Source organism: Pleurodeles waltl, chromosome 8 (assembly GCF_031143425.1).
Source record: "Pleurodeles waltl isolate 20211129_DDA chromosome 8, aPleWal1.hap1.20221129, whole genome shotgun sequence".
Taxonomy (NCBI): domain Eukaryota; kingdom Metazoa; phylum Chordata; class Amphibia; order Caudata; family Salamandridae; genus Pleurodeles; species Pleurodeles waltl.
Genome location: NC_090447.1, coordinates 736,977,448 through 736,996,122, shown reverse-complemented (window position 1 = coordinate 736,996,122; position 18,675 = coordinate 736,977,448). Strand labels below are relative to the sequence as shown.

At 41.2% G+C, this 18,675-nt stretch overlaps 2 protein-coding genes across 12 annotated transcripts in view; one reads left to right on the top strand and one right to left on the bottom strand.

The window, feature by feature from the left end:
* The window catches only part of ARL13B (ARF like GTPase 13B), a 518,943-nt gene that overhangs the window by 216,307 nt on the left and 283,961 nt on the right, over nucleotides 1-18,675 (bottom strand). The window lies entirely within an intron of this gene.
* STX19 (syntaxin 19) overlaps nucleotides 1-18,675 on the top strand; it is a 50,618-nt gene that overhangs the window by 21,705 nt on the left and 10,238 nt on the right. For 3 of the 7 annotated variants that reach the window (XM_069204919.1, XM_069204922.1, XM_069204918.1), the window contains exon 2: nucleotides 15,950-16,113. The exons of 2 other annotated variants lie outside the window; for them this stretch is intronic. The gene's annotated coding sequence lies outside the window, so the exon portion shown is untranslated. The remainder of the gene's footprint in view (nucleotides 1-15,949; nucleotides 16,114-18,675) is intronic. 2 more of the 7 variants (XM_069204923.1, XM_069204921.1) reach the window with 1 other exon arrangement.

Genomic DNA, 18,675 nt, shown 5'->3' with positions numbered 1-18,675 from the left:
ACCTTACTGTAAGGTGTGTCTACGAAAATTCTTGAATTTCGGGTCTGTGGTTTGGAGAGGGTGAGCTACTGAAACACAAGTTAGCTTCATCCAACTGTTACCACTTCTATCCCCATCAAGTCATATTCATGAATTAACAATACCAATCAGTATAGGCAAAGATGCATGAAGCATTTCAGGAGTTAGTGAGTAGAGGGTATAAATCTGTATTCCATGCACAACTAGCTCATAATCTAAAAAAAAAAAAAAATCCCACAAACGCAGTATTAAAAAATAAACAAATAAATCACCAAACTTATCAATGTTACACTGACAGTTCCAGGTGGAATACACTAAGAACAGGTACAGCAAGAGCTTCACTATAGGAAGAATTAAACATGGAATGTCTAATTTAATTTTGCTTGCTACACGTGTTCATGTAAGAAAAGACATTCCCAACACATTCGATTTCATTTAACAACATTTAATAACAGGTAAAGATGGATGAACTCATTTGATTAAGAGTGATCATGTGGGTTAAGCAGCGCTGAAAGGGCAAGTTATTTTCCACAACTTTAAATCTACGGAATTGTTTTTCACTTGACCTAGTTCTGAACTTTCCCCAGGTACAATCTAGTTGCTCACAAGATTTTATGGAACATTCCAAAACAGTTATCTTCAATAAATCAAACATGCCTTGTTTGGAGTACCAACAAAGGCCAAAACATGATTTAGAGAATCCGTTGGTCCTCTATAAATACAAATGCACTTAATAAACTATGATTTTTTTTAAGTGTGTACAAGGTAGAACTGTAAAGTAAGGCAAGACAAGACGGAGAAGGTCAAAAATCTATTATCAACAAAAAGCGATAGTGTTATTGTGACCAAGTGGTATGAGAGTGGTGTGAAGCTATAGGAGTGGTAAAAACGGATTGAAGTGGTTGATATTGGTCGTTGACTAACTATTGATGTAGACATTATGACTTGTAATGCTGTGTCTACAAGGTTAACGGATCTTCTTTCCCACATGGAGGCTGGCGCTCATTACACGGGGCCACTTAATTCTAATGGGTCCGATAATAGCAGTTACCCATAGAAGCGCTGGAAGTGGGGGCGCACTGGGTGCAGATTTTCTTGAAGGAGTTCACTTGGATAATTAACAAAAAAAGGCCATTATTGATTAATCTTGTAGTATTTACTATACATTCACGTACAGATCGTCACATGACAGGCAATGTCCTTTGACAAAGTGCTACTAATTCTTTAAACGTAGAGCGCTCCAATTGCAAATTGTAGCTATTTTATAATTACTAATTACACTATTGCAGAGGTACAGGTGAACTTATTACAGATTGCTTCCAACACATAAATAAAGACACCTACTGGTTTTACAAAATAAAGAACAAATATCACAAAATGTATATCAGAAGCATGATGCCATGCCGTGGCAAGGATGTCATGGGTCCTAATGGATGCAAGAAAACAGGCATCATAGGCCATGGTTTGGTGGAGAAGAACTATCTTGACTGTGTTGCAAAGTGCCTCTCATCACCCTGACGCTACTGCATGTGGTGCACTATTGACAATTACACCTTATGCATCGAAAGTGCAACAGAGGAACTTAAGTCAGGTTTTGTTTATGGCCAGCACTCTCACAATGAAAATTGTTCCAGCGCCACTGATTACTGGCTTAATCAGAATTATTTTTTTCTTTAATCTGGAGTTAATGCTGCTGAAACGGAATCGGACCCAGAATTACCAATTTCCCAGGTAATTTCTCATTTCTTAGGGGACACTCAGAGTCTAACTTGTAAAGGCCAAAATGTCCCCACCTCCAGTGTTACTGGTAACCCGATATCGGCGAATTCTGGGGCATGGAAGTAACTCTTTCATCATTCCACTCGTAAAGAGGGCTTATGCCAAAGATATTCAGGAGAGCAGGCTAAAATGATAACACGAAGAAGGGTACTATAACCATCACCCATTGTACGCTATCACAAAATAAAATTCCCATCACCAAAAGGACAAAATGTATCCAAAGAAATCTTTCAATTGCTAGAGATGCATCTTCACACGCTGCCTTTGGGCAGGCATTATAGTATTGAAAAATAGCTGCCAACGTTCAGAGCAGCAAAACATCCCTTTACCTGACATTTGGGACTGTTTACGCAAATATGTCTATCATGAATATTTTGTTCTTCAGAATCTTGAGACTGGTTCAGGTATTCTGATCTAATAAAAAGTAATGAGATATAAACTCCAGTCATTCCACGTTTTACACAACCTAAAAATAAATGTGTTTTACGGGGTCCTTTCCTAATACAGTGGGTATGTTAATCCCCTCTCAACGCTGTGGAGGTCTTTCTTCTTCATAAGCAATGTACAAATCACTATCACTAGAACTATTGTTGGACATCAAGATATTTCCAGAAGGTTAGGATATCAGTTAAGGACTGTGGCGTTAAAAGAGATGCTGAAGAGTAATCTACCACTCAGCTTCAAGACAAGCGTCAGCTAAGAAGGTGATGAGAATGTATGTTTCCCTTCCCAGTCAGTCAAATTGCCTGTGCTACCCATTGTTTGCTTGCAATCTAGATTCAGTGGCAGGTAGATGGAGAATATATTTTTCTAGCCTGTGCTGGGGAAGAATAGGGACGGGTGCTAATAGATTCATTTCCCAAATGTTGTCACTGGGCTTTAACACTTCGATTTCCCTTCACCTCATGACACCTTGCCTCTGGTTCCATTTGCAATTAGCAGTAAATAACACACTTTGAATAGGGCTTCTATCACTTAGCACCCTGAACAGAGATTATGTTCGAAGATTGCAAGACTATCTGAAACAAGCATTTGCAATGCAATGGGTATCACGTTTGCTCGAGTTAGTGCTATTATCGTTTTAAATTCCTACCTGGACTTTTCTTGCCACATAAATTGAAAATGAAAAGTAAAACAATTGACATAAGCAAGCCAATTCAGAGCGCCACGGCCGCCATGAGCGTGAGCACAAAGGAGAGACACAAAAGGAAAAAGAAGTTCGCTCGCAGTCAAGCGTAATGGCAAACGTGCAATTATCCATGTTAACAGTGTTGGTGGCCAAGGCAGTGACAAAACTGCCCCAAGGAGGGACAAACGTAAGGCATTTACCAATTATAACAAAGGATTTTTGAAAGGCAAGCCCATGAACGAGTGATGGTCTTGCGGTGGGCGTGGTTAAAAGCCCACAGATAGATTACAACACATCAGAGTGCTTGCGCGATCGACCTAAAAAACAGACCCAAAGTGTGATAATCATTTTGCTCAATGGAGGAGTACACCAAGGCCTCTTGTCTGCCTCTCAGCTGAGCCACCAACCTCAAATTTTTCTTCCTCCTCTTTTTTGCCTAGTGGGAAACGCCTGAGGGCCCACCCCTTCCAAATAGTAAATACTAGCACAGTTTACTAATCATTTATAAGGCATTATGCCTTTTCAATCTAATGTTTATTGAATAAAACAAAGATGTTGGCACACACGAGTATTGCTTTCTGTCCAGAAATTGAATTTGCATTCAAAATTTGCTAGTCTGGTTTCTCTGAGTCTCTATCCACAGAAGACATTTCTTATAATAAATTCCATTAACTAATGGGGATGATTTATACATTTTTTTATAGTCATACATTTAAGGTAACAGAATAAACGTTAAGTCTTCCCAGGAAAGGAACAGAAGTGGCACTGGGATGGAAGAAAAAACTCCAATCTACCCAAGATTTCTTAAAACCAATTTGTAAGCCACATAACGGGCTATCGAAGACTACAGTAAATGTGCAAAGTGGGTACGGAAAATACTAGAGTATGCATATATTTTCTGGTAGTGTAACATTTCTTCACAGTAAGAAAAAAAAAAATTGCATGCATGAATACTAATTCTCCCCCACGATTACTCTAGAGAACAGAATTCTGGCAGTCGAAGTGGAGTGGTAGAAGGTAATATGGCTGGTGAAGGCCTTCTACTCCCATATTCCAATGCTGGTCTTTCTGTTTGTCTCTTTTTTTAATCTAGAACATTCTACCTAATGGGTGAAGTGTCCGAATAGTCTTTTAGCCCTTCTGCATCAGGCTATTCCAGAAGCCTGTGCTGCTATGGTGGAGGTAAACTTCCTGCAATATGACCTAAACTCCAACAGCAATGGCAAATACAGGATTTCTTCTCATTTTCAACCTAAGAGGATATTCATAGAAAATAAAAAGTAAGAGTGAAATATGATCTGGAAAAGTAGCACACATATCTAAGTGACAACAATAAAGTAACCTAAACATGCAAACAATAAATTTACATTTAGGCATAGTTCTTCCTCTATTCCAATCAGCTCAAAAATCACAGAAAGACAAACTAGGGAATAAGAGGCTTTTCTGTGTTGGTAGCAGCAAACCATACTGTAGACAGGAGGTTAAAAGAAAGGTGTAGAAAAGTCCATATAACGAAGAAGATAGCATTCAACATGCCACCGCCAAAGAATTCGAAGAAGCAGCCCAAGCCCATGACCATGCTTCACGTGAACCGCAGAAGGAAAGGTCATTCACTTACAAGGAAAGAAAAATGTTGCTAGACAAAAAATGGAAGTCTGCTTGTGCACAAATATCCGTATTGTTCCTAAAATAATTGATCAGCAAACAAAGGAATTGGGGCAGACTTCAGCAGCATTCCTGCAATTGCTTAAATTCCAATTGATCACAAAGAACAAGGCATTCAACACCACGGTCTATGGCAGTTCCATAGCAGAAAAGCTACACCTTTAGTAGCTGAGTTTCCACATTCATTTCTGCTTTTCATAGTACACTTATAACCATTAATGTTTATTTCAATTAATTAAACATAGCAACATAGTAGGTTCACAGCTACCCACTTGTTATGCAGAGATTAGTTTACAAATGTTTTTTGAAAACTCATCCATAGGTAGCCTTTTGTTATGCACTAGTGGTCAGTGAGATAACACCTAAAGTATGTAGAGGCCCAGCAGGTGGTAAGGACTGAGGATGCAGCACTTCTGAAAAGACTATATGCTCCAGGTGCCAGCAGAATTGTCCACAAGACTTTCAGATCATTGTTGTTTTAATGGTCAGTGATAAAAATATCCACAAACCGTATGTTAGAACCCACATTCTGACCTTTATAGATTGGATTTTGCAAATAGCAGGCTGTTTGAGACCAGAGTTGCAAAACTACTCATTCCATTGAACCCAAGCTTACTTTGAAATCAGTTGTGTCATCCTACACAGCAATCACCTGCTTTATGTTGCATGGATACATTTGGTTCTAGCAAACTGGTATAAAGATTTCCTGTGCCACAAATGATTCATTTAGACATCAATTTCACAAACGGCAAGTCGACAAATGCTCTCATTGAGTGTAGCTATAGCAGCCATCAACAGAGCTGCTTTCTATTTAGACAGAGAAGTCGTTGGTGGAAACAAAAATAATTTCCATTACCTGGCGGATGAACGTTGTTTTACATCACATTAATGTTCCATCTCATGAACCCAACTCCTCCTTTTATGCCCTTTACACTGAGAAGTTATCTAAACATTAGTGAAGCCATAAGGTAACCTATCTCAATCAAGATTTATATTTTTAATTTAAGATGTTATAAGCATTAGCGATAGGTACAGTGACAAATATCAGATGCTTGTGTTCTGTAGTAAGCAGCATAACGCAAAGAAAGTGTTTTACTTGCTACTCGTATTATGGTGACTTTCTCAAAGTCCAAACACCAAAAAATGGCCTCCAAGATCCCACTTCAAGTGACAAACAAAACACCAACATACTTGGAGCGTGTGATCAGATGCTTAGTAATATGCCGTTCCTAATTCTTTCTGCAATTGAGAGAAACACTGAAGGGACATCTATATGTGCAATTTTACTTAGCCAATGTAATTCCTAAATCAGCTACTATGAGCAACAAACTACCATCCTGAAATGCTCTATTTCACCTCACACCAAACGGTTGAAACTTTTTATGATGGGGTTGCAAGGATACAATTATGTCATCTGGGGCTGTTACCACGGTGTCTTTAGGGCCAGACATCATCAAGTGAGAAACAGATGGGGAAGAGGAAAAACTATCACTTATTTTTCAGCCTACTGCACACTTTTTTGTCTTGAGTCTATTAAGTTAGGTTCTGAGTCCCTAAAAAGTTTACATTTTTTGAAGAACACAAAGCTACCAGCTGGTGTCGACATCCTTGTTATGTTAGGTTATGCGTATTTGTAGATTGTTCTATTACCCAAGAGTGAAGCCCGGGGTTAAGCAGGTGTGATTCTAATTTTGCTTAGGACCGCTGGAGGTACTATTCGACGAGCCTTATTCATGGAATGAAGAGGAGGCTCTGATATCGGGCAGCAGGTCATTTCAGGCTTTATGGGCGATGTTGGAAAAGGCCAGACCATCTTTGATCCTGCGTATGAGTGAGATGTGTGAAAGTCAGAGTCCGGCAGAGCATAGGCGTCTGGATGGTTTGTGAAAGGAATTGCAGCTATTCAGGTAAGCTAGCTCGGTGTTGTGTAATGCTTTAAGGTGTGAGTTAGGACTACGAACTGTGTTCCTTTGTGTACAGGGAGCCAGTGGAGTTCCTTGTGGTGTGGTTTGATGAGTGTGGGAGATTGAGGGTGATCCTTGCAGCTGTATTCAGAATGGTTTGTAGATGTCTGGTGAGTTGTTTGCTGATCATGGTATGTAGGGTGTTCCCTTAGTTCCACTTGCTGGTGATGAGAGCGTGAGTGATGGTTTTGCACAAGTTTGTCAGGAGCCATTTGAGGATTTTCCTCAGCATCAGTGTGTTGAGACATAAAGTTGTCACAGCGCTGACCTGGAAGCCATGTTGAGATTGCTGTCAATGATGTACCAAGCTTGTGTATGCGTTGGATGAGGTTAGGGTGAGATACCATGTTGAATGCCGCAGAGAGATGCAGGAGTATGAGGACTGCTGTGTCTCCTCCGTCCCTGAGCATATGGAAGTCACCTGTGGTGGCGATGATGGCTGTTTCTGTATTATGGTTGGATCTGAAGTGGCTATGGGATGTCAAGAAGTTGGTGTTGGTTGAGATGGTTGGTGAGATGTTTATTGACAAGCTTCTCTAGGAGTTTGGCCAGGTGTGGCAGGAGGGAGATGGGTCTGTCATTGGCGAGTGTTGAGGTGTCTGCAGAATGTTTTTTTAGCACCAGAGAAATATTGCTTGTTTCCAAGTATCTGGAAGGCGAAGATGGCGGAGGCAGAGGAGGCATTCATGATCTGGTTGAATGCCATGCTAATAGGTAGAAGTCCTTTGGTGTGGTGAGGGAAGAGGTCCAATTGAGCCCTGGAGTGAATGGACTACATGGTGGCGGAGGTTCTTCCATGGTGATTAGAAGCAAACCATTATGAAGCAGGGCGTGAACTATGAAGAAAACACATTTTATTATTTCTGTTAAACTGTTAGTTGGAACCCCTATGTCTGAAGAACCTACATGTACTGCACATTAGTCGTGCCTCCGACAGCAAATGGAAAAACTAACTGCAGCCTTGTTTTGTTGTGAGCTAATCTGTAACAAGGGAACCAATTTAATCTGCTATTTTTTTTGCGCACGTCGCAATTAATGCGTGCAAGGTGAGATACGAAACCTAAAGTTGCTTGAATATAAAAGGTAAATGTTACTTACCCAGTAGACATCTGTTTGTGGCATGTAGTGCAGTAGATTCACATGCTGTGCATAAGTCTGCCATCTAGTGTTGGGCTCGGAGTGCTACAAATTGATTTATTTGAAGAAGGTTTTTGAGTCACGAGATCGAGTGACTCCTCCTCTCGGTGATACTGCACATGGGGATTGAGTCCTTTGTTAGATTATTTTCCTGCAGGCGGGTGAAGTAAAGAGAGTATATATGTGCCTATAAATAGATTTAAGAAATGAGATGTCCATGCAATGTATATACATATTTACAGTACTGCAACAGGCTCCCGGGGATAAGGGTGGGCGCATGTAAATCTACAGCACTCATGTCACGAACAGATGTCTTCTGAGTAAGTAACTTTTACTGTTCAACGACATGTGTAGCTGTAGACACACATTGCTGTGCATAGACTGAAAAGCAGTCCCCTCCAAAATAAGCAGTGGTCACCCTGTAGTAGTTGGAATAGTTTGAAATAGTGTTCGAAGTACTGCCTGTCCAACATTTGCTTGTTGGCGAGCTAACATATCTACACAATAGTGTTCAGTAAATTTGTGTGGTGTAAACCATGTAGCAGCTTTACATAGGTCTGCTATTAGTATATTGCCTAGAAATGCCATGAAGCTCATTTCTATCTGGTGGAATGAGCTCTAGAAGCTACTGGTAGCTGTCTTTTGGCTTTAATATAACAAGTCTGAATACATTTAACTATCCATCTAGCTAATCCATTTTTTGAAATAGGATTACCCTTGAGAGGTTGTGCAAATGCAACACAAAAGTTGTTTTGACTTTCTAAAGTCTTTTGTTCTGTTTATATAGTACATGAGAGCTCTTAACATCAAGAGTGTGTAGGGCTCTTTCAGCAACTGAGTGTGGCTGTGGAAAGGAGACTGGCAAATCCACAGACTGGTTGATATGAAAATGTAAAATTACTTTTGGTAGGAATTTTGGATTTGTTCTGAGAACTAGTTTGTCTTTATGAATCTGAAAGAACGGTTCTTCCAGGGTGAAAGCTTGAATTTCACTAACTCTTCTTAGAGAAGTTACTGATACTAAGAAAGCAGCCTTCCATGACAAGAACTGTAAAGAACAAGAATGCATGGGTTCAAATGGTGCGCCCAAAAGTCTTGTGAGTACAATTTTTACGTTCCATGCATGAGCTGGAGGAACTCTGGGTAGAATTACTCTCGACTCCTTCCAAAAAGGTTTTTATAAAAGGAATTTCGAACAGTGAAACAAGATGTCTATTTTGAAGATAGGCTGCTATAGCTGCTAAATGAAGTCTAATAGAGGAGTATGCCAAGTTTGCTTTTTCTAAATGTAACAAATACCGTACAATATCCTGTACTGAAGCTTTAAGTGGGTCTATATTTTTGGGTTGGCAATAGTACACACAACGTTTCCATTTGGCAGCACACATTGTCTAGTTGTGGGTTTGCGTGCCTCTTTTAAAATATCCTTGCAGTCAGATGGAAGTTTAAGATTACCAAACTCTATGACTTCAGGAGCCATATCACAAGATTGAGTGTGCTGGGACTGGGGTATCTGATTTGACCTCTGCTTTGAGTCAAGTGATCTGGTCTGTTTGGTAGCTTGTGATGATATACCACAGATAGATCCAGCTGTGCTGTGTACCAATGCTAACGTGCCCATGTAGGGGCTATGAGAATCAAGGTGACTGAGGTTTGTGTCATCTTCCTTACCAGTACTGGAATTAGTGAGAGAGGTGGAAAAGTGTAGGCAAGTATCCCTGACCAGTTCATCCATAGAGCATTGCCCTTGGATTGGGGGTGTGGGTACCTGGATGCGAAGCTTAGGCATTTTGAGTTTTCTTTTGTGGCAAACAGATGTATGGCTGGTGTTCCTACACATTTGAAAGTATTTCTGAATTACTCTGAGGTGAATTTCCCATTCGTGGACTTGTTGCTGCATCCTGCTTAACAGATCCACTAGCTGATTGTTCATCCCTGGGAGATATTCTGCAACTATTTGAATGCGGATCTCCAAACTGACTGTGCTACTCTGGATAATTGGGATGAGTGTGTCTCCCACTGTTTTTGCAGATAATACATTGTTGTCATATTGTCTGCACGTATTAACACTACTTTATGTGAAATTTGTATCAGAAATGCTTTGAGTGCTAGGAATACTGCTAGTAATTCCAGGTAATTTATGTGGTAGGTCTGCTGGATGGAGTCCCATTGTCCCTGTATAGTAAGGTTGTTAAGATGAGCTCCCCAACCTGTTTGTGACGCATATATTGTGATTGTGGTCTGAGGCACAGGGTCCTGAACGGGCCACCATCTTTATATATTGGCGTGATTCCACCATTGCGAGTTTTAAGTCTGGTGGTCCAACAACACTAGATCCTGAAGTTGACCTTGTGTCTGAGACCACTGTTGTGAGAGGCACTGCTGCAATGGTTGCATGTGCAGTCTTGCATTTGGAACTATGGCTATGCATGAGGCCATCATTCGTAATAGTTTCATCACTAATTTCACTGTGTAAGTGTGGTTGTGATGCAGTTGAGTTGTTAAATGTTGAAATGCTTGAATCCTTACTAGATTTGGATACGCTAATCCTGAGTAAGTGTTGAGAATTGCTCCCAAATACGGTTGTATTTGTGATGGTTTTAGATGGAATCTGAGACAATTGATGGTAAATCCCAACCTGTGAAGAAGATCTATTGTGTAGTGAGTGTGCTGTTGACATATTTGGCTTATATTGGCTTTTATTAGCCAATCGTCAAGGTATGGGAAGACATGTATGTGTTGTATTCTGAGGAATGCTGCAACTACCGCTAAGCATTTGGTAAAGACCCTTGGTGCTGTTGTTACTCCGAATGGTAGTACCTTGAATTGGCAGTGCTTTCCTGCGATGACAAATCTTAGGTACTTGTGATGTTCTGGATGTATGGGAATGTGGAAATATGCATCTTCGAGATCTAATACGGTCATGTAATCTCCCTTTTGCAGTAAGGGTATGACCTCTTGTACAGTGACCATGTGAAAGTGTTCTTAATGAATGTACAGGTTGAGTTATCTGAGATCTAGAATTGCCCTTAATATGCCATCTTTTTTTGGGTATTAGGAAGTATAGTGAATATACTCCTGATACCTGTTGAGATATGGGTACTAGTTCTATGGCTCCTTTGAGCAGTAGTGCCTGTACCTCCTCTTTCAGTAATTTGAGCTGGTCCCAAGAAGTATGTGTGAACCAAGGGGAATGTTTGGTGGAGTGGTAATGAGTTCCAGACAATAACCATATTGGATAATTGATAGAACCCATTTTTCTGTAGTGATGTTTTAGCATAGTGGATACAAATTTACCAGCCTTCCTCCCACAGGAGATGTATATGCTGTGGGGATGGTGAGTGAGTCACTGTTTGGGTGCAGTAGAGGAAGTTCTAGAAGAGGATGACTTGCTTCTTCCTCTATTATTGGACCATCTGTATGAGCCCCGAAAAGGAACCTCTTGAATAGAATTGTAAGGTTTGTTTTTGTTGTGAAGTGGATTCTGAATCTGGGGCTGCTTGCTTGAAGCCACCTCTGAATTGTGGTCTGCGAAAGGTACCTCTAGCAGGTGTAGTATATAATGCCTCCATTGCCTTGGCTGTTTCCAAATCTTTCTTTACAGATGCTCTATGTTGAATGGCATGTTTAAAACAGCCTGTTGAATTTCAGGTTTGAAGCCTGAACATCTGAACCATGCATGTCTTCTAATAACTATGGTGGTATTTATGTCCCTAGCTGCAGTGTCAGCTGCATCTGTAGTGCATCTAATCACATTATTTGTAATGGTTTGCCCCTCCTTATCTGTTGTCCACGCTTCTGGTGCTCTGGTGGAAGGTATTGGAGCAATTCTTCCATCTCGTCCAAGTGGGCCCTGTCATACCTAGCTAAAAGAGCTTAAGAATATGCTATTCTACATTGGTTTGCTGCTTGTGAAGCAACCCTTTCCCCCCTAAGGTGTCTAGCTTTTTGCTCTCCTTATCTGGAGGAGGAGCATCCCCTTTTGACTTGCTGTTAGCCCTTTTTCTAGCTGCCCCAACCACTATGGAGTCTGGTGGTAACTGAGCTCTTATGAAGTCTGGGTCTGATGGAGCTGGTTTATATTTTTTTAAATCAACTCTAGGAGTGGTAATCCTGGCCTTCACTGGTTCTTTAAAAATATTGGTTGAGTGTCTGAGCACCCCAAGTAGCATTGGGAGACATTGATACTCTTTATGAGTGGATGCGATAGTATTAAAGAGAAAATCATCCTCTATGGGGTCAGTGTGCATCTATCTGCACATTATGGTATGCAGCTGCTCTCGCTATGACCTGATTGTATGTTGCAGTGTCTTCTGGAGGAGAAGGTCTAGAAGGGTATAAATCTGGTTCATTTAATGTAATGGGTTCAGGGTCATAAAGATCCCATGGATCTGTGTCCCGTTGAAAGCCACTGAAATCATCCCTGTGTGGTGATGCTGAGAATGTCTGTGGAGAGACTTGCATCTGGTATGTGGGTTACGGTGGTGGTGGGGGGGGGGGGGAGAAGAGGAGAATGTGGTGGCGAAGGTTGTTTCTGCACCCTCTTCTCTCTCTCCTTGTCCTTTAAAACCTTTTTTGGTGGAGGTCCAGCATCTAGGGTCTCTTGAAAGAATAATTATCTTTTGATAGTCAGTGGAGGAGAGGCAATTATCCTTCCTGTGCTCTTTTGTATTTGTAATTTGGGCTGCCAAGTATCCACAACCTCTAGAATTGGCTGTACTTCTGAGGTTTCTTGTGTGGGAGTAGTAATTTTCCCACTTGGAACATTCGGTTCCAAAGTCTTAGGTGCCGAATGTTTTACTTGGACCAAAATTATCGGCTCCGAAACAAATGAATGTTTTTTCGGTTCCGAAACAGATGACTGTAATTTTCGGCTGAATAACGAAACAGCTGGATCAGTCTGTTTTGCCGGTGTCAAAAGCACTTTGGTCTTGAGTCTCAGTACTGAACCCGGAAGTTGGTCATCCAGACTCGTTTTTCGAATCTGACCATGGCCGGAAGGCAGTGGAGAACAGACGACCAGTGCTGGAGATTTCTTCAATATCGTTGGGTGGTGTGACAGGGGAAGGTATACTCACACACTGCACCGGAGGTATAGAGTGGCTGTTTGTATCGGAGTCATTGTAGTCATCGTCGGAGTCTGAGTCTTTAATGGAAAGCGCCGTACTCTGTTCTTCCGCCTTTTGCGCATGTTCCTCACCAAAAATGTCTGGTGTGTCCTCTGTAGACTCGAACGCCATTTCCAGTCGATGGGCTCTTCGGTCCCGAAGAGTCTTCTTCGATCTAAACGTCCTGCAGGCGTCACAAGTATCCTCTCGATGGTCTCCAGAGAAGCAGAGATTGCACACCAAAAGCTGATTGGTGTACGGGAACTTGGCGAGATACAGAGAACAGAATCGAAACAGAGTCCGTTCCATCAGCCTGACATTGAAGAGGACCCTAAAAGGGCAAGGACCGTTTTAAAGCCAAAAGAAATTTCCCCAGCGGTTTTAATCGGATAGACTACCGATAGAAACGCGATTGAAACAATACCGACAGTATTACAGAAAGGTAGAAAAGGTTCAGAAGGCCCGAACCGAGATCCACCAGAGCTACAGGAAACACGTCCGGACCCGACAGCGGAGAGAAAACAATCTAACAAAGGACTCAAAGCTCATGCGCAGTATTATCAAGAGGAGTCACAAAATCTCGGGACTTGAAAACCTTTTTCGAAGAATAACAACTTTTAACACTCCGAGCCCAACATTAGATGCCGGACTAATGCACAGCATGTGTATCTACAGCTACACATGCCATCGGACATCAATATTTTATGTATATTTCTCAAACACTGTTCAAATATTTCTCACCTCCGTGTTTCAGTCAAGTCAAGAATTATATTTACAAAGCTCATGTTTTTCAAGCACTGAATGACTGAGGCAACCTCAAATGGAAGGAGTCATGGATGTGAAAGACAAGCAGCCTCTTGAGACTCTTTAAACCCTCTTTCAGTTTTCCTTCATAAACATTTTAGGAGGCAGAGGTCGACAGTGTACCATGTTGCATTTCAAGGAATACCAGTCATTAATCATAGCAAAAATGTCTGAAAGAGAACTGGAAGCTCATAAATCGACACTGCAAGAAGTCTTAAAATAAAAAGTGTCTCTCTCACTATGGCTATAGATTCAAGTCCACAGCTCTAATCTGATATGGACAGATGCCCCAGCTTTTGTGCTGAAGTTTCTCCTAATGGAGAAATAGATAAAGGTGTGGTTGGTCCAAGTGCGAGCTGGAGTCAGGAGACAAGGAGTAAGGGATTTGAGAGCAAGAAGTGGCTGAGAACTGCACTCAATGTGAAGTAATATCTGAAGCTGCCAGATTTAGGGGGTCATTCCGACCCCTGGCGGTTTCCGCGAATGACGGAAGCACCGCCAACAGGCTGGCGGTGCTTCCTGGCCCATTCTGACCGCGGCGGTAAAGCCACGGTCAGAAAACCGGGTCCGGCGGTTTCCCGCCAGATTTCCCCCGGCTGGGCGAATCCGCCAGGGCAGCGCTGCAAGCAGCGCAGCCCTGGGGATTCTGACCCCCTTCCCGCCAGCCTGTTTCTGACGGTTTTCACCGCCAGGAACAGGCTGGCGGGAACGGGTGTCCTGGGGCCCCTGCACTGCCCATGCCACTGGCATGGGCAGTGCAGGGGCCCCCTAACAGGGCCCCATGAAGCTTTTCACCGTCTGCTTAGCAGACAGTGAAAAGCGCGACGGGTGCAACTGCACCCGTCGCACACCTGCAACACCGCCGGCTCCATTCAGAGCCGGCTTCTGTGTTGCAGGCCACCTTCCCGCTGGGCAGGCTGGCGCTAACATAGGTAGCGCCCGCTGGCCCAGCGGGAAGGTCGGAATGCCGCCAGCGGTCTTTTGACCGGATGGCGGCTGTTTGGCGGTTCCCGCCCACCAGAGTAGGAATGAGGGCCTTAGACTTTAAAGTTCCTGTCTTTGATTTAAAGGGAACACTTGTGAATTTAAAAAACGCTTCATACAAATCTTGCCATAAGTTCTTACATCATCAACTCCTGGAAAATATCTAGTAAGGCCTTCCAGCCAAAACGAAGGTCGATCTACAAAGTACAGAGCTATGAACCATGTTGGGTTTCCTGAAAGAAACCAATAACCCTTATCACCACAGCACCAGCTCACGGTCAAGTAAAGACTAGAATTCAAATATGTTAGCAAAGATTAGCAAAACTAATATTTAGATGATTAAAGTCTGCCTTCTTTAAGACAGGTTCTCGGCTCTTGCTTTGGGGTGAGAGAACTTCCTACAGAGCTCAACAACACTCTGCCCCCACCGGCCTCACACTGGATTGGGAATAGTTTTAATAAACAATTCTGTGTCCCGCATCATCTTAATATCAGTTCTCCTACTGCTACTTCTGGCCACAAGAGGAATGGTGCCTCTGACAAACAAACAGGGACGTACCAGGTGGGTATTAACTGCAGTCTGCAATCGTAAACTGAGGAATTGGGACATGTGATATGAATGATTAAAATTGGTCCCAGTAAAGTACCCCGAGTAATGCACTCAGCCGATCTAAGTAATGTACTAATTTTAAATAGGAAAATATTTTTATTTAACAGTAAATTCTGCAAAGTTACATTTGCAAAAGTTGGAAATGAGGTTGACAAAGCATGGCCTTTTGTAAACGCAAGGCCGGCCTTTTGTAAATTCTAGGCCTACATTTTGACAGATGATACATAAAATGAATGCAGCTATACTATGGAATTTTGAAATATGTTTGGCCGTCACCAATAGTCTTAAGAGCTCCGGCAAGAAGTCATGTGACAACCACATAACGTAAAGGTAGCGGTACAAGAAGTGAACTAAAATAAACACAAATGCAACATAATTTGTACCCCTTTGGCAAGGTAAAGGAAATAAAGTTTGTTACTGTAGTTTTAGATGTTTTATAAATGGTAACATAAAATGAAAGAAATGGCGAAAGCTAAATAAAGCTAGCTCATATTTGGAAGTAACTCAACAAGCAAATACAATTTCCCAAAATTATCAATCGTGAAGCTGGAAAAATCAGAATTTCGGGATAAGAAAGACAACCCTCACTAATTACATGTTTAAACTGGCTCAAAAACAGCACACTATATTTCACTGCTACAGCTATTTAGTACAGTTTCAAAACCTGCCATTGCACTGCCCATCTAGTAACAAAGTGACGTAAGCAGTAGAGAAAATATGAAATGTTGGAACTTTATTTCTTGTTTTTCAGGTTTCCACTGCTTTACACTGCTCCTTTTATAAGAGTACCCCGAGGGCAACTGACAACCGCCACAACCGAATTCATGGAGGTAAATGACATCACTGCTCCTGTAGCTCCCCAAAATGCTAAGCTGCAATAACCAGTTGACTTACACCAGAACGAACTACTGCAAGGTAGATGTTACGCTCATTAAATACTTCTAAATACAGATTTAAAAATAGCTTTTAAGCTGTATGACATACTCTCGTAATCAAAAGTTGCTTCTTCAAAATTCAGATTGTTGAATACCTAATAACAAGGAGCTTATTATCGTGCATTAACAATAACGTATTAAAGTATTGTAAGAACAGATTTAACTGCCACCACACACAAGGATAGTCAAATCAAAACACTTTTAAGGTACCTTAAACCCAAGGTATCCTGGCACCGACAAGTCATCTCACTAACATCCAGTGTGGCAGAATCACTCTAAAGGGAGAAAGATTTTCAACCCCTTTCTGAGACCGGTCTCACTATACCCACGCTTTCTACAAAATGTAAATATATACATATTTTAATGCAGTTTCACTATGGCTTCTGGTTGTCACACGCTACCACTCTTCAAGACTGTTATGTTGAGGATCAAGAAACTAGATTTATGGCAAATAAAATGTACAATGAATAAAGGCAGATGAATGAACTGCCACGAACAAATTATGACAGCTTTACTAACAGGGCATTACAAGGTTTGGCTATTGTTAAACCACATTTTTATTCAGCTGTTTGGCAAGGCCGCTCATAGCGGAGCCTGGCCCATCCCAGCACTAACCTCTTAACTCCCTAACAACAGCATCCCCAAAACACCAGGATTTGGATAGGGACTTAGATTTATATGGGTAAAAATTTATACTTTTCAGCGGGAAGCAGTTGCAGATTTGCGTTTATAGGCACAGAAATTGCAGCGATCATGACTACGAATCATAGAATAAATTGTTTTTTGTTTTATTTTGCTGACGTACACTGCTTTCTTTACCCACTGTTATCATCCAAAAATGTGACTACAAGGTAAATAACGTATTTGTTTTCGAAAGGGACGGTACATACTAGCAATCAGAATACACAAAATAAGATAATAAAGAAACCTTCTATAACGTAACAATATACAAGAGGTATATCGTTTGATCTGTTTGGCCTAAATGAATTTGATCCATCAGGGAAAAAGGTGGCATGACTCAATGCGGGGACTGTACTTGTATAAAAGAGAGAATGTGACTCGTGGTCTGTACTACCTTAACAAGCCTCCATAAAAAGTTGTTTTACCCACAGTTTTTTTAAATTAGGACTTGCAAATAGGCAATAGATATAACTTTGAACTACAGTAGATCACATTTATTAACTTTGTGCTACTAATTTTTTTTTTTTTTTTTTACAAGAAGTTAACTTACTACTATAGCATGTAAGGTAGTTTAGTTTAATGATGGATTTTTTTAGTTATATTTTAACTGTGTTAAAATTTACAGTTTATGGTGATGTCCCCCATGGCCCTCTGAATAATTTGTCTTTAAGCATCTGAAATTTCAGCTTTCATGGCTGAGTGAAGAATAAGATACCGTGTTTATATTGTAATTGTTTTATTAAACAATCAAATAAATTATGAAACAGCATATCGATCACAGGTCAAAAATCAACAAGTGACTAGCCACTCAACCCACTAATATATCACATTAAAAATAATTTTAAAAAAATCAATTAATATGGGTAGAGAAATACTACTTGGAGAGTTATCAGTCCATGTCCCCAAATTACACCGCTTCCGACATCCCCATTAAGAAACAAAATTTGGATGTAAGGGAGCCTGATTCCCCAGAGATTTGCGCTTTCATATCTGTCCATGAAGGTCTGTCATTATAATATTTCAAGAGATCAAGTAGTATAGTATCAGTAAGGCCCATGGTTTCCAGAATGCCAACTACAGCTCTTAAGGCGAGTACATTGTGCAGTGGTGCTTGTGTGCACATCCAACCTCAAACACTGAGGACAAATGCAGATTACCATGCCATAGCAAATCTGCAGGTGGCTTAAAGCATAGCCAGGTTAACAAATCTGTATACCTGCCTCACGACATTCGGGTGAGTCATTAAACCTAAAACACAAGCACTCGATTTAGGCAAGCCAGCCTTATCAGTAAATGCGGTCACCATACTTGTGCCCCGTATATAACAAGAGAAGGACTGAACATACCAAAAGCATATGAGCGCAGTAACTCCTGAGCCAGATCTGTTGGCGACATTGTGAGGTTATCTATTTAGTGAAGTTGTGCCAGTGTTAAGTATGTGTGCTGGCATTAGTTATATTTAATGAGTATGAAATAAGCCCTATATAAAATTGTTGCTGGTTAGGCCGCAAATCTTTCTCTCCCTTCATCTGTGAAGGCGGTACCTAAATACAGAGCTCATACATCAGATGTAACTCAACCCAGGATCTTGGCTTCTCACATAGTATTAATGGTCAACATTTACACGAGGATATGGGGGTGAGTGCCTGAGGGTGTGTAAATACATAAAAAATAATCACAAATCAATCACCCACTCACTATTTATTTATCTCAATGTCAACAGAAGTGTTCACAAATGGGACTACAGGTCTGACCCAGATCAATAAAGCGCTGGCATATGAGGAGTAGGACGGGTAATACATTTCACACCTCAACATCTTTTCTGTCCAGCGACCTTTATACCCATCATGTGCGTTTGCTG